We start from the raw sequence: 12,384 nt of genomic DNA on the forward strand, positions 1-12,384 counted from the left end.
GTTACCACAGAGGCTTCATAGGTATTGCTCAATAAATTTTGAAACTAACATATGGTAACTGCAAAATTTTGTAACACACAGTAAAAGAATCTCTCAACTTTTGCTTTGGTTGGATATGTTCTACACTTGTATTAAATCCTCTTGCCATTTAGTGATCCACTATGTTTATCTCACACATTTAAAATTCTCTGACAATATTATGTGTTAAATATTATCCCATGGATTCTATGTATAGCACTGAGATTTCCAAGTAGAACTAAAAGTGTATTCCATAACAATGCCCATAACCTAATTGGTTAACAAGCTAATCAGTGCCAATAATTGGATGTTAACCAATTATCAGTACTAGAAATGATAAGTAGTAGTAGTAGTAGTAATTGTCATTAATTAGAATTTACACGTACTACTGGCTAAGCATATTCTGTAAAGTGGTACATGTAAATTCTAATGCACACTACCAAACAGGGGGCATGGCCATGGGCATGGAATGGGTAGTTCGTGGGTGTTCCAAAAATTTATACGCAGGGTTAGAGAATACACCTGCTCCATGCCTACCTTATGCACCAGTATTTACAATGAATTTTCCTTGGCGTAGATGGATGCACCTAGAGTTAGGCACTGGCATGGCTGCTAGATGTATTCTATAAATCCACTTAGAGGGGCATAATCGAACGAAAACGTCTATCTCCATGGGCGTTTATCTCCGAGAATGGGTCCGTGAAGGGGTGGACTGAACCGTATTTTCGCAAAAAATAGACGTCCATGTTTTATTCGACAATTTGTGAGCTGGGCGTTTTTGTTTTTCAGCGATAATGGAAAATGAAAGCGCCTAGCTCAAAAACAAATAAATCCAAGGCATTTGTTTGTGGGAGGGGCCAGGATTCATAGTGCACTGGTCCCCCTCACATGCCAGGACACCAACCGGGCACCCTAGGGGGCACTTTTACAAAAACAAAAAATAAAGGTAAAAGAGCTCCCAGGTGCATAGCACCCTTCCCTTGTGTGTTGAGCCCCCCAAATCCCCCTCAAAACCCACTGCCCACAAGTCTACACCATTACTATAGCCCTAAGGGGTGAAGGGGGTCACCTACATGTGGGTATAGTGGGTTTTGGGGGGGGGTGGAGGACTCAGCATTAAGCAGCACAAGTGTAATAGGTAGGGGTGATGGGCCCGGGTCCACCTGCCTGAAGTCCACTGCACCCCCTAACAACTGCTCCAGTGACCTGCATACTGCTGTCAGGGAGCTGGGTATGACATTTGAGGGTGAAAATAAAAAGTTGGGAAACTTCATTTTTTGTGGTGGGAGGGGGTTAGTGACCACTGGGGGAGTCAGGGGAGGTCATCCCCGATTCCCTCCGGTGGTCATCTGGTCATTTAGGGCACTTTTTGGGGCCTTATTCGTGAAAAAACAGGGTCCAGGAAAAGTGTCCTAAATTGTAGCTTAAAACGCATACTTTTTTTTCCATTATCGGTGAAATGCGCCCATCTCTGTTCGGCCGATAACCACGCCCCAGTTCCGCCTTCGCCACACCTCTGACACACCCCCATCAACTTTGTCCGCATCCGCGACAGAGTGCAGTTGAAAACGTCTAAAATCGGCTTTTGATTATACCGATTTATTCGTTTTTGGGAGATAAACGTCTATCTCCCAATTTGGGTTGCAATATAGGCGTTTATCTCTTTCGATTATAAGCAGGTTAGTAATCTATATTAATAATTCTCACCTCCAATTCTGAAGCTCACAATGTGGCAGGGAAACACTCAAGCCCTGTACTGTTGTAGCCTGTCAGCCACCACTCACTCTCACTCTCACTCATACACCCGCCCTCAGCCACACCCCCAGCCACGCCCCTTCTGGACATAATTCGCTACCTGAACGTTCTATTGAGGCTCCAAGCTCCAGCCACTTTCATCAAGGGTTCGTTAGTTCATGGTGGTGAAGCCTCTCCACTCACCATGTCTGTCTGTCATGCCCTCGCGTCGAACGTCATGACGTCACGGGCGGAGCTATTTCGACGAACAATGAACAGAGTTGCAATTTCTATCAATGAGGAACGACACGAACACAACGGAAAGGGGGGAGTAGGGAAACACGTGGAGCGTGTTTCCCTACTCCTCCCCCTGCCTCACAATCACCTCAGTGTGCCGACGAAACAACAATGGCGCCCAACAAGACCGTTCCCAACCGCCACAAAACATGACCTCAGACACCAGAGGAGGAGCACTTTCACAGTCCAAAGGTCTGCTGGCTGCCTACGGTGCTGTCATGCTTCTACAAAACAGCTGATCCTCTTTGGCCAGGTATGTTCCGTGGATGGCCGGACGAGGAGGGGGAGCGGCGCTATTGACGACCTGCTTGGGGTGGGAAAGGGGGTGCAGTGGGTGCGCACACTGCAAACCCTCCTGTGCAATCCCCTTGCTAGCGCCCGTTTCATTTAAGCCTGAAACGGGCATCTTTTACTAGTATTCTATAAACCACACCTAAATCTAGGTGTGGTTTATAGATTATTCCTAAGCAGAAATTTTTTCAGCGCTGATTTTTCACGCGCCATAAATAGAATCTGGTCCTATTACAAGTAGAGCAAGATTTGCTAATAGAGGCTTACTTCTAGAAAATCACCAACAATCTCAAGAAGAACTTCTTTTTAAAAAAATTTATTTATCAATATTTCAAACATTAAACAAGCAAAACAATACTACTTTTACAGAAAAGTATGATAACATTAAGCATATAACAATGTTAAATAAAGCATTAAAGAAATAAGAGAAATATAACAAATTTCCATTAATCATACTCAATTCCACAAATAGACTCCAAGATTCCAACAGTAGAGAATTAAAGAAATTGTAAATGCAAATTATAACCTAACATGCCCCTGGAATCCTATTATAATATGAGAGCCGAACACTAGGTAGATCACCCCCCAGTGTTCCGTTTAGATGATACAAATGATGTAAAACGGGAAGATTCATAGAAAACATATTTAACCAATCGGTATCTGATCACACGTTTACAAGGATAGCATAAGAAAAAAGTAGCCCTCAACTGAAGCGCATCCGGTTTCATTAGAAGAAATTGCTGACATCTTTTCTGGGTATCTCTTGAAACATCCGGGAAAAATTGAATTCTCAGACCCATGAAAGTCTTTTCCTTATTTTTAAAGAACATTCTCATTATCCACATTTTATCCGGTGCCAACACCACTGTAGCTACCAAAATTGATCAAGAACTTCTGACAGGTGTTTTACCTTTTAGTCAGATCTCCAAGCAGTTTGTTATAATTATACTAGTAAAACATGCCCGTTTCTTGCGCAAATGAAACGGGCGCTAGCATGGTTTCCTTCAACCAGGCCTTTAAAGGACGAAGTAACTAACTTGTTAGTCTCACTCACACACAAGGAGTGACATGGACTGCATATACTGCAGCAGGACATGCTTATCCACTTCTACCCTAGCTGAGGTAATATTTAACATCTCTTTGACCTCATGTGCTCTTTTCTTTAAATGTCACCTTATTTTCTGACACCTCTTACTCTCTTACCTATCTATCCAGCTTATAATCGAACGAGAAAAACGCCCAAGTTCCGACCTAAATCGGGAGATGGGCGTTTTTCTCACAAAAACAAATAAAGCGGTATAATCGAAAGCCGAACTTTGGACGCTTTCAACTGCACTCCGTCGCGGATGCGGACAAAGTTGACGGGGGCGTGTCGGAGGCGTGGTGAAGGCGGAACTGGGGCGTGGTTATCACCCGAACAGAGATGGGCGCCTTTCGCCGATAATGGATGCGTTGTAGCTAGAATTTAGGGCACTTTTCCTGGACCCTGTTTTTTTCACGAATAAGGCCCCAAAAAGTGCCCTAAATGACCAGATGACCCCCAGAGGGAGTCGGGGATAACCTCCCCTGACTCCCCCAGTGGTCACTAACCCCCTCCCACCACAACAAAATGATGTTTCACAACTTTTTATTTTCACCCTCAAATGTCATACCCTCCTCCCAAGCAGCAGTATGCAGGTCCCTGGAGCAGTTGTTAGGGGGTGCAGTGGACGTCAGGCAGGTGGACCCAGGCCCACCCCCCCCCCTACCTGTTACAATTGTGCTGCTTAATGCTTAGTCGTCCAACCCCCCCAAACCCACTGTACCCACATGTAGGTGCCCCCCTTCACCTCTTAGGGCTATAGTAATGGTGTAGACTTGTGGGCAGTGGGTTTTGAGGGGGATTTGGGGGGCTCAACACCCAAGGGAAGGGTGCTATGCACCTGGGAGCTCTTTTACCTTTTTTTTGTTTTTGTAAAAGTGCCCCCTAGGGTGCCCGGTTGGTGTCCTGGCATGTGAGGGGGACCAGTGCACTATGAATCCTGGCCCCTCCCACGAACAAATGCCTTGGATTTATTCGTTTTTGAGCTGGGCGATTTCATTTTCCATTATCGCTGAAAAGCAAAAACGCCCAGCTCACACCTTGGCGAATAAAACATGGGCGTCTATTTTTTTTTGAAAATACGGTTCACTCCGCCCCTTCACGGACCCGTTCTCGGAGATAAACGCCCATGGAGATAGGCGTTTCTGTTCGATTATGCCCCTACATATGTTCCATCTTTGCTTATACCTTACACTGTCAATTAAAATGTTCTATTACGTATTGTGTTGGTATTATAAGTAGTATACTATCAGTGGCATAATCGAAAGAGAAGGACGCCCATCTTCCAACACAAATCGGGAGACGGGCGTCCTTCTCTCAGGGTTGCCCAAATCGGCATAATGGAAAGCCGATTTTGAGCGTCCTCAACTGCTTTCCGTCGCGGGGATGACCAAAGTTCACGGGGGCGTGTCGGCAATGTACCGAAGGCGGGATGGCGGCGTGGTTAAGAGATGGGCATCCTCGGCCAATAATGGAAAAAGGAAGGGCATCCCTGACAAACATTTGGCCGACTTTACTTGGTCCAATTTTTTCATGACCAAGGCTCAAAAAGGTGCTCAAACTGACCAGATGACCACCGGAGGAAATTGGGGATCACCTCCCCTTACTCCCCCAGTGGTCACCAACCCCCTCCCACCATACAAAAAATTCTCCAACCTCTATGCCAGCCTCAAATGTCATACCCAGCTCCATCACAACAGTATGCAGGTCCCTGGAGCAGTTTTTAGTGGGTGCAGTGCACTTCAGGCAGGTGGACCCAGGCCCAACCCCCCCCACGTGTTACATTTGTGGTGGTAAATGTGAGCCCTCCAAAACCCACCCGAAACCCACTGTACCCACATCTAGGTGCCCCCTTCCCCCCTTAGGGCTATGGTAGTAGTGTACAGTTGTGGGGATTGAGTTTTGGGGGGGGGTGGGGAGCTCAGCACCAAAGGTAAGGGAGCTATGCACCTGGGAGCAATTTGTGAAGTCCACTGCAGTGCCCCCTAGGGTGCCCGGTGGCATGTGAGGGGGACCAGTGCACTACGAATGCTGGCTCCTCCCACAACCAAAGGGCTTGCATTTGTTTGTTTTTTAGATGGGTGTCCTTGGTTTCCATTATCGGCAAAAACCGAGGTTGTCCATCTCTAAGGTTGACCATCTCAACATTTAGGTCGACCATCTCTTAGGTCGACCTAAATGTTGAGATTTGGGCGTCCCCGACCATGTTATCGAAACGAAAGATGGACACCCATCTTATTTCGATAATACGGGATGTCCCGCCCCTTCAAGGGGACGTCCTCAGAGATGGGCGCCCTTAGAGATGGGTGTCCCCATTCGAAAATGCCCCTCCACATCATACTTTGTATTGTTATTTGAATGTTTTTACTGCTGTAATTGTCTATTGCTCATGTGTTGATTTATTCTTATTGTACACCGCCTTGAGTGAATTCCTTCAAAAAGGCGGTAAATAAATCCTAATAAATATAAAGCTGTGCCTAAATGGAGGCATGACAAAGAGGCATGGTTTGTGCCAATTATATATTGGGGATAAGGCATGCCTAACCCGCTATAGATTAAGGCACTGATAAACAAACTAAAACTAAACACACAAAAAAAACAAGATTTAACGGTTCCAAAAACAGGGGTTTGTAGACCCAATCTCAATAACACTATGTAATGATAAAACTTTCACAGTAGATTATGAAGCTAGACTTCTTGGAGTATTTCTTGATTCCTCCTTATCGCTCTATGCCCACATTAGTCAGCTATGGAAGAGAACTCTGTTTAAAATGAGACAGCTGAGACTAATTAGGGCATTTTTTAAAAACCAGAAAGCCTTCTCATTGCTGGTCCAAATGTTGATTCTGCCACATCTAGATTACTGTAACATCCTATCCTTTGGTATTTGAAGAAACTAGAAGTAATTCAGAACACTGCAGCTAGAAGTAATTCAGAACACTGCAGCTAGACTGATTTTCAAACTGAATAGATACGCTAGTGTTTCACTATGCCTTGTTAAACTGTAGTAGGTTTTTGAAGCTAAAAGAATCAGGTTCAAGGCTGCTCGTATATTCTTTCAAATTCTACATGGTATCGCACCAGATCAGTTCACTATCATCATTTTGTATGGCTCAGTCTGATAGACTAAAAGAACAACTGCTTCTATTTTCTCCATTCTAGAAGGGAATTTGATTTCAGAGGATATATAGTTTTCTTTTCCCTTTTCTTTTCCCTTCTCTATGAAACTCCATCCCTATTGTTATACAATCTGATAACATTTATCTTAGCTTTCAGGAAAAACTAAAATCCTATCTATTCCCAAAGACAGTATCATAATCAGTCATTACTGCACTGATTCCTCTGACTACATATTGAACTGTCATTTTTGTATCTTGATATCCTCACTATGTTTGAAAAACTGTTTTCTTTTCAAGTCTTTTTCTACAAATGTAATATAACCTATGCAAACCACACTGAACCCTGAAGAGGGGATATTAGCAATATTTAAGCACTGATTTGATTTGATTCAAATCAAATCAATACTTATATTCTGTTAATATCCCCTCTTCAGGGTTCAGTATGGGTTACATAGGTTAGATTAATATCAAAGCTGCACCAAGTCAATTGCAGGCATAGGCTGGGGTGCCTAAGTGCACCTTGTAAATCACATATCTGATATTATTCTATACTAGTAAAAAAGGCCCGTTTCTGAAGGCAAGGAAACGGGCCCTCGGTAGGCAATTCCTCCCCCCCAGCGCTACGGCCCCCTCGCCCCCCTTCGGCGAACCTGTCGCTCCCCCCCGGACAGCCGAAAACCGCCCCCTGCCGCCGTTGTGTACTACCTGTGCTGATGGGGGACCCAAACCCCCGTCAGCCGAAGTGTTGTAGTGCCCTTCGCGTTCCTTCCTCATCTTCTCTGGAAGTTCCTCTGTGTGGCGTCTGACGTCAGACGCACGCAGTCAGACGCACGCAGAGGAACTTGCAGAGAAGATGAGGAAGGAACGCGAAGGGCACAACAACACTTTGGATGTCAAGGGTTTGGTTCCCCCGTCAGCACAGGTAGTACACAACAGCGGCGGGGGGCGGTTTTTGGCGGTCCGGGGGGGGGGGCGACAGGTTCACGGGAGGGGGGGTCGAGGGGGCCGTAGCGCGGGGGGTGACAGATGATTCCGAGGCAGGGGGAGGAGTAGGGAAACATGCTGTGTGTGTTTCCCTTCTCCTCCCCTTGCCTTGGAATCAGCTGTCATGACGTCAGTGACGTCAGTGCGTGTCTGCCTAGCAGACCACTTTCAGCCTAGGGAGCTACGGTCCCAGGCACAGAACGTTGGAGATGAGAATTATTATATAGGAAGGTATGCAGTTTCCTAGGCAGAATGTACATGACATGCCTATGCTCTACCAACTGGTATAGCCCATTTGCTGTTACGCGCCAAATATCCAGTATGCCAATAGAATATAGACATAAGTGCATAAATTTCCAATTTGTGATATCATTCATGCACATAAGAGAACATATGCTATAAATTAGTGTGCACAACTGACACCTAGATTTAGGTATTCCTTATAGAATTGCCCCTTAAGTGTATATCACAATGGAGGATTAAATGGTTTGGCCAAGATCATAAGGAGCCAAAGATGGATATATGTCTTTTATTAAAAAAAATATCTTATCCTGTACTAACTCCAAATCTTGATGGTGTACAAAAAACATAAATCACACACAAAATAAATGCAAAGATAATAATAAAGTCATAAATCAATATCAAAGAGCATCATGGTTGTACCAAAAGGGAGTTAACAATTATCTAAATCTCAATATCGAGAAATGGCTTATTGAAAAAAAGAAGCATTTAATTGCCTTCAAAAAGTAAACAATGACTGACTCAGGTATAAACTCTGAGGAGATCTGTTTCACAGTATTTATCTGATATACCTAAATGAAGAAACAACAAGTAGGCATTTATTCATGGACCTTAAGGCTTGTATTGGTGTATAAATCTTCTGAATCAATAAGCAAATATCCCCTATTGGGTACTTTTATAATATATACTTCTACAGTCTTTTTTTCTCTTTTTATAACATTTCTTTAAAACAGGGGAGGAAAAGCCTCCACAGACTCCACTTCGGCAGAAATGCCTATCAAGTGCAGAAGTTCTTGCTGTCATCATAGGCTGAAAAACCTCCTGACATTTAATTGTTACAGTTCATTATACAAAAAAAAAGCTTTACTTAACTTGAAAATGCTGCAGATGTTCCATGGCTGAAGTTTCGAAATGCTGCTTCAGGGTCCTTGGAGCATAAGCTGAAAAGATAGAAAAAGGAAGTCACACATAACAAGTAAATTTCCATCATATAAAATCAAGTACTCACACACCCAAACTCCAAAGCATAGCTGTTCAGTTAGCAGCTCTTCACAATCTTTCAAACTAGTGTTGGCTGATATTAGTTGATGTCAGATGCCCAGACTCAGTTCTACCCAATCAGAGATAACTTGTGTCAGTTGAATAATTCATTAGAAATGGCACTGCTCTATCTTGGAATTCAGACCCATTGGCAGTGCTAAAGGAGACAAAATCGTCTCTGTATTTATGGTACTTTTATGTTCTGCTAGACAAACCAACAATTTCCTGGAATTTTTCACCAATATATAATTTTCTACAAGGACAATGAATACAGTATATTATAAAATCAGAAGAACATGATGTCATAGATTGTAGAAAAATTATGATAACAAATCTGATAAAATAGATTCTGTGACTCAGTTTTTAATACAAGTATTCTGATCGCATAAGGGGCTGGGGGATGTTGGTGGGGTGCCATTTTCAAGGTTTGAGCCTCAAGGGGCTTGGATCCGGGGGAGGCTGCCACATGTTTGGATGTTGCCTACACATGCGGGGGATTTGCTAAGAGGGAAGCCAAAATGAGGAGTTACAATGGAGACGTTTCTGAGGACGGATACAACTGAGGTGGGTTCTATTGGGGCTGTTCTCAGTGGGGTGTAAGGGATCAGATGTCAGGAGCTGATGGTAGAGGGAGTGGAGGAGGATGATTACAGCAGTGGCTTCTACATTTGGATTTAAGTTGTCCCCTACAACAGGCTCGAGAAAGCTGTAAATATCAGTCTATGTTTCTTAATACAGACATGGATTCCGTATGTGACAAGGAATCTGTCTATATTGCAGGACCACCCAAAACAGCTCCTATACCCACACTACCCATAATTTGAATTTAAGAAAGTACGGGAGAAGCACAGAGGATGAGAAAGAGATTGTAGAGCCTAGTAGTTGGTGTGAATGTGCAGATTGGATAGGCTACATGGTCTTTATCTGCTACCATTTTATATATTTCTATATTGTATTAAATATTTATTGCCAAATTCAGGGCCAGGCCTCAAGGTTTCTTATGTCAAATCTCATTTTCCTATTATGCCTGAAATGTCTGTACTGAGGCTGAGACTGATCTTTGTATTATCTGTAAAAAAGTCCCTAAACAATATTAGTATGGAAATACTAAACATACTCTATTATTCATGTATGTTTATGACCTATGGCTAGAGAGATTTATTAGTCAATTCTTTCAGTGGCAAGTCCCCAAGTTTAAAATCACATTAATTTAAACTTGATGCATAACATATTTCTTTTGATTTTATCCTTGGGCATTGGAATACCCTGAAATGTAAAATTATCTATTAAATCAAAAGCAGCACTTTCATTGTTTTTATTGTGAGAGAAAAACAAAATATGTTGTGTGTCTGGTAAATTTAGAGTTTCAAAGGTCGACTAAAACACCTAACGCATTTTTTATGAACTTGCATTGAATTAAGTCAATGCCTTCTATGTCCTAAAAAAAATCACTTAAGTTAAATGGTTGCAGTATCAGTATTTTATTATTATAGAAAACCAGAAGTGCTATGGGAGATGCATAGACTATGTGTACTAAATCATATTCAGACTCACACAAGTGAGAGCACAGTGTCATTCATTAATGTATGCAGTGGGCAATCCTGGGAGTAGGCAGCTGGTGGATATGGCTCCTATGGGTAGTCCTTCTGAAGTCATTAGAGCTGTGTGTGGTACTCATGGACACATATTGTTGATGCCTGCAGCTGCTACCAACATTTGAACAAACAACCCTGCATTCCAGACACTAAATCCAATACTTTTCCTTACTACAGCTGATTACATGCCAGCCATTTTCCATGGCTTGAATAGAGTGTACATAATTACTCTGATTATTACAAAATAGTAATAATAAAATAAAATAAGCCTGTCTTTGTGAAATCATACTTATGAAAATTATAAACATAGTGTATGTTAATATTGATTGTCATGACTAATAATTTTGTAAAAGGAAAGGAATTGTTGAATAAACAGAATCTTAGATTCAGAAGGTTTCAATACCTCTTCCAGCATCATCATTGACTCTGGTGAAGTTAGCAGATGCATTTTTGTCTTTTCAGATATTGCCTAGCATAAAGAAGGTGGATTTCTACCTAGTGATAACTTGTTGTTGCCATTTATGTTGGAGCAAATCATTCTCTCTTTTGCTTTCATCTTCTGTTCTCTAATAGATGCCAATGCAGAAAGCAGTCATTAGAGCCGCTGACTGCATGTGAGGTTCCACCAAACAATTTGCATTCAGATGCAGTAATCAATGAACATGCAAATTACTGCCATGTTAAAATTGCAGCACTAGTCCACAGTTCATTGGCAAATGGCACCCTGTAAGCAGTGAAGGGTGGCATAAAAAATAATTGCCAGCAATTTGAACCAGCCTCTGATTGACCTCTCTCCCCTCCCACAGACCTGGTCCATTCTCTCCCACCCCTACTCCCGCCTCACCTATATATATATATATATATATATATATATATATAAACAAGTCCATGGTGACTAGTGGCCCTCCAAGCCCCCAAAGTGACTGTCACCAGCCCACCTCATCTTCACCCGAAATGACTGATTGTTCCTCTCCCAATAAAAGACTACCCTAGTGTCTAGGGGTATCTTTTCCACACAAACTTTAATTAAAAAATAGTCATTGGTGTCCAGTTGCACTCCCACCCACCCCACATCTCCCCTAGGTATCCCCATACCCCCCTCTTTCATGGTCATACCTTTATAGGAGACAGGAGTGATGCGGACTTGCTCCTATTTCTGGCACCACCATCTTGAAAAATGGCAGCACCTTGCCCTAAGTGGTGTATCCTGCCATATAAGGCTTCTTCTGTGCTCCCTTGGAGGAAGGAGGTCTCTTAAAAGGAGAGCATCACCCTGGTGAAGTAGGAAATAATCCTTTAGCCAGGTCCTGTCCATCAGGGATGCAATATCCTCTCACACTGAGGATGTGTCTCCAGCAGCTTCTGTCCAGAAGGGAAAGAATAGGACAGCTGTTGTAGGTGGTGATATGATCAATAGGCATGTAGATAGCTGGGTGGCTGGTGGACATGAAGATCACCTGGTCACTTGCCTGCCTGATGTGAAGATGGTGGACATCATGCATCACCTAGATAGGATTTTAGATAGTGCTGGGGAGGAGTCTTGGTACATGTGGGTACCAATGACATAGGAAAATGTGGGAGGGAGGTTCTGGAAGCCACATTTAGGCTCTTAGGTAGAAAGCTGAAATCCAGATCCTCTAGGGTAGCATTTTCAGAAATGTTCCCCATTCCGTGAGCAGGACCCAAGAAGAAGGGAGAGTTCCAAAGTCTCAATGCATGGTTGAAACGATTGTGCAGAGATGAGGCATTTAAATTTGTTAGGAACTGGGCAACGTTTTGGGAAAGTGGGAGCCTGTCCCGAAAGAATGGACTCCACCTTAACTGGGATGGAATCAGGCTGCTGGTGCTAACATATGAAAAGGAGATAGAGCAGCTTTTAAACTAAAATGGGAGGGGGGAGAGATAGCAGTCAACCAGGAGTAAATGGTTCGGTATGGAGTATCCTTGAAGGATACAATTGAAACAGGATCTTTAGGGAATCCCC

Source organism: Microcaecilia unicolor, chromosome 1 (assembly GCF_901765095.1).
Source record: "Microcaecilia unicolor chromosome 1, aMicUni1.1, whole genome shotgun sequence".
NCBI classification, from domain to species: Eukaryota; Metazoa; Chordata; class Amphibia; order Gymnophiona; family Siphonopidae; genus Microcaecilia; species Microcaecilia unicolor.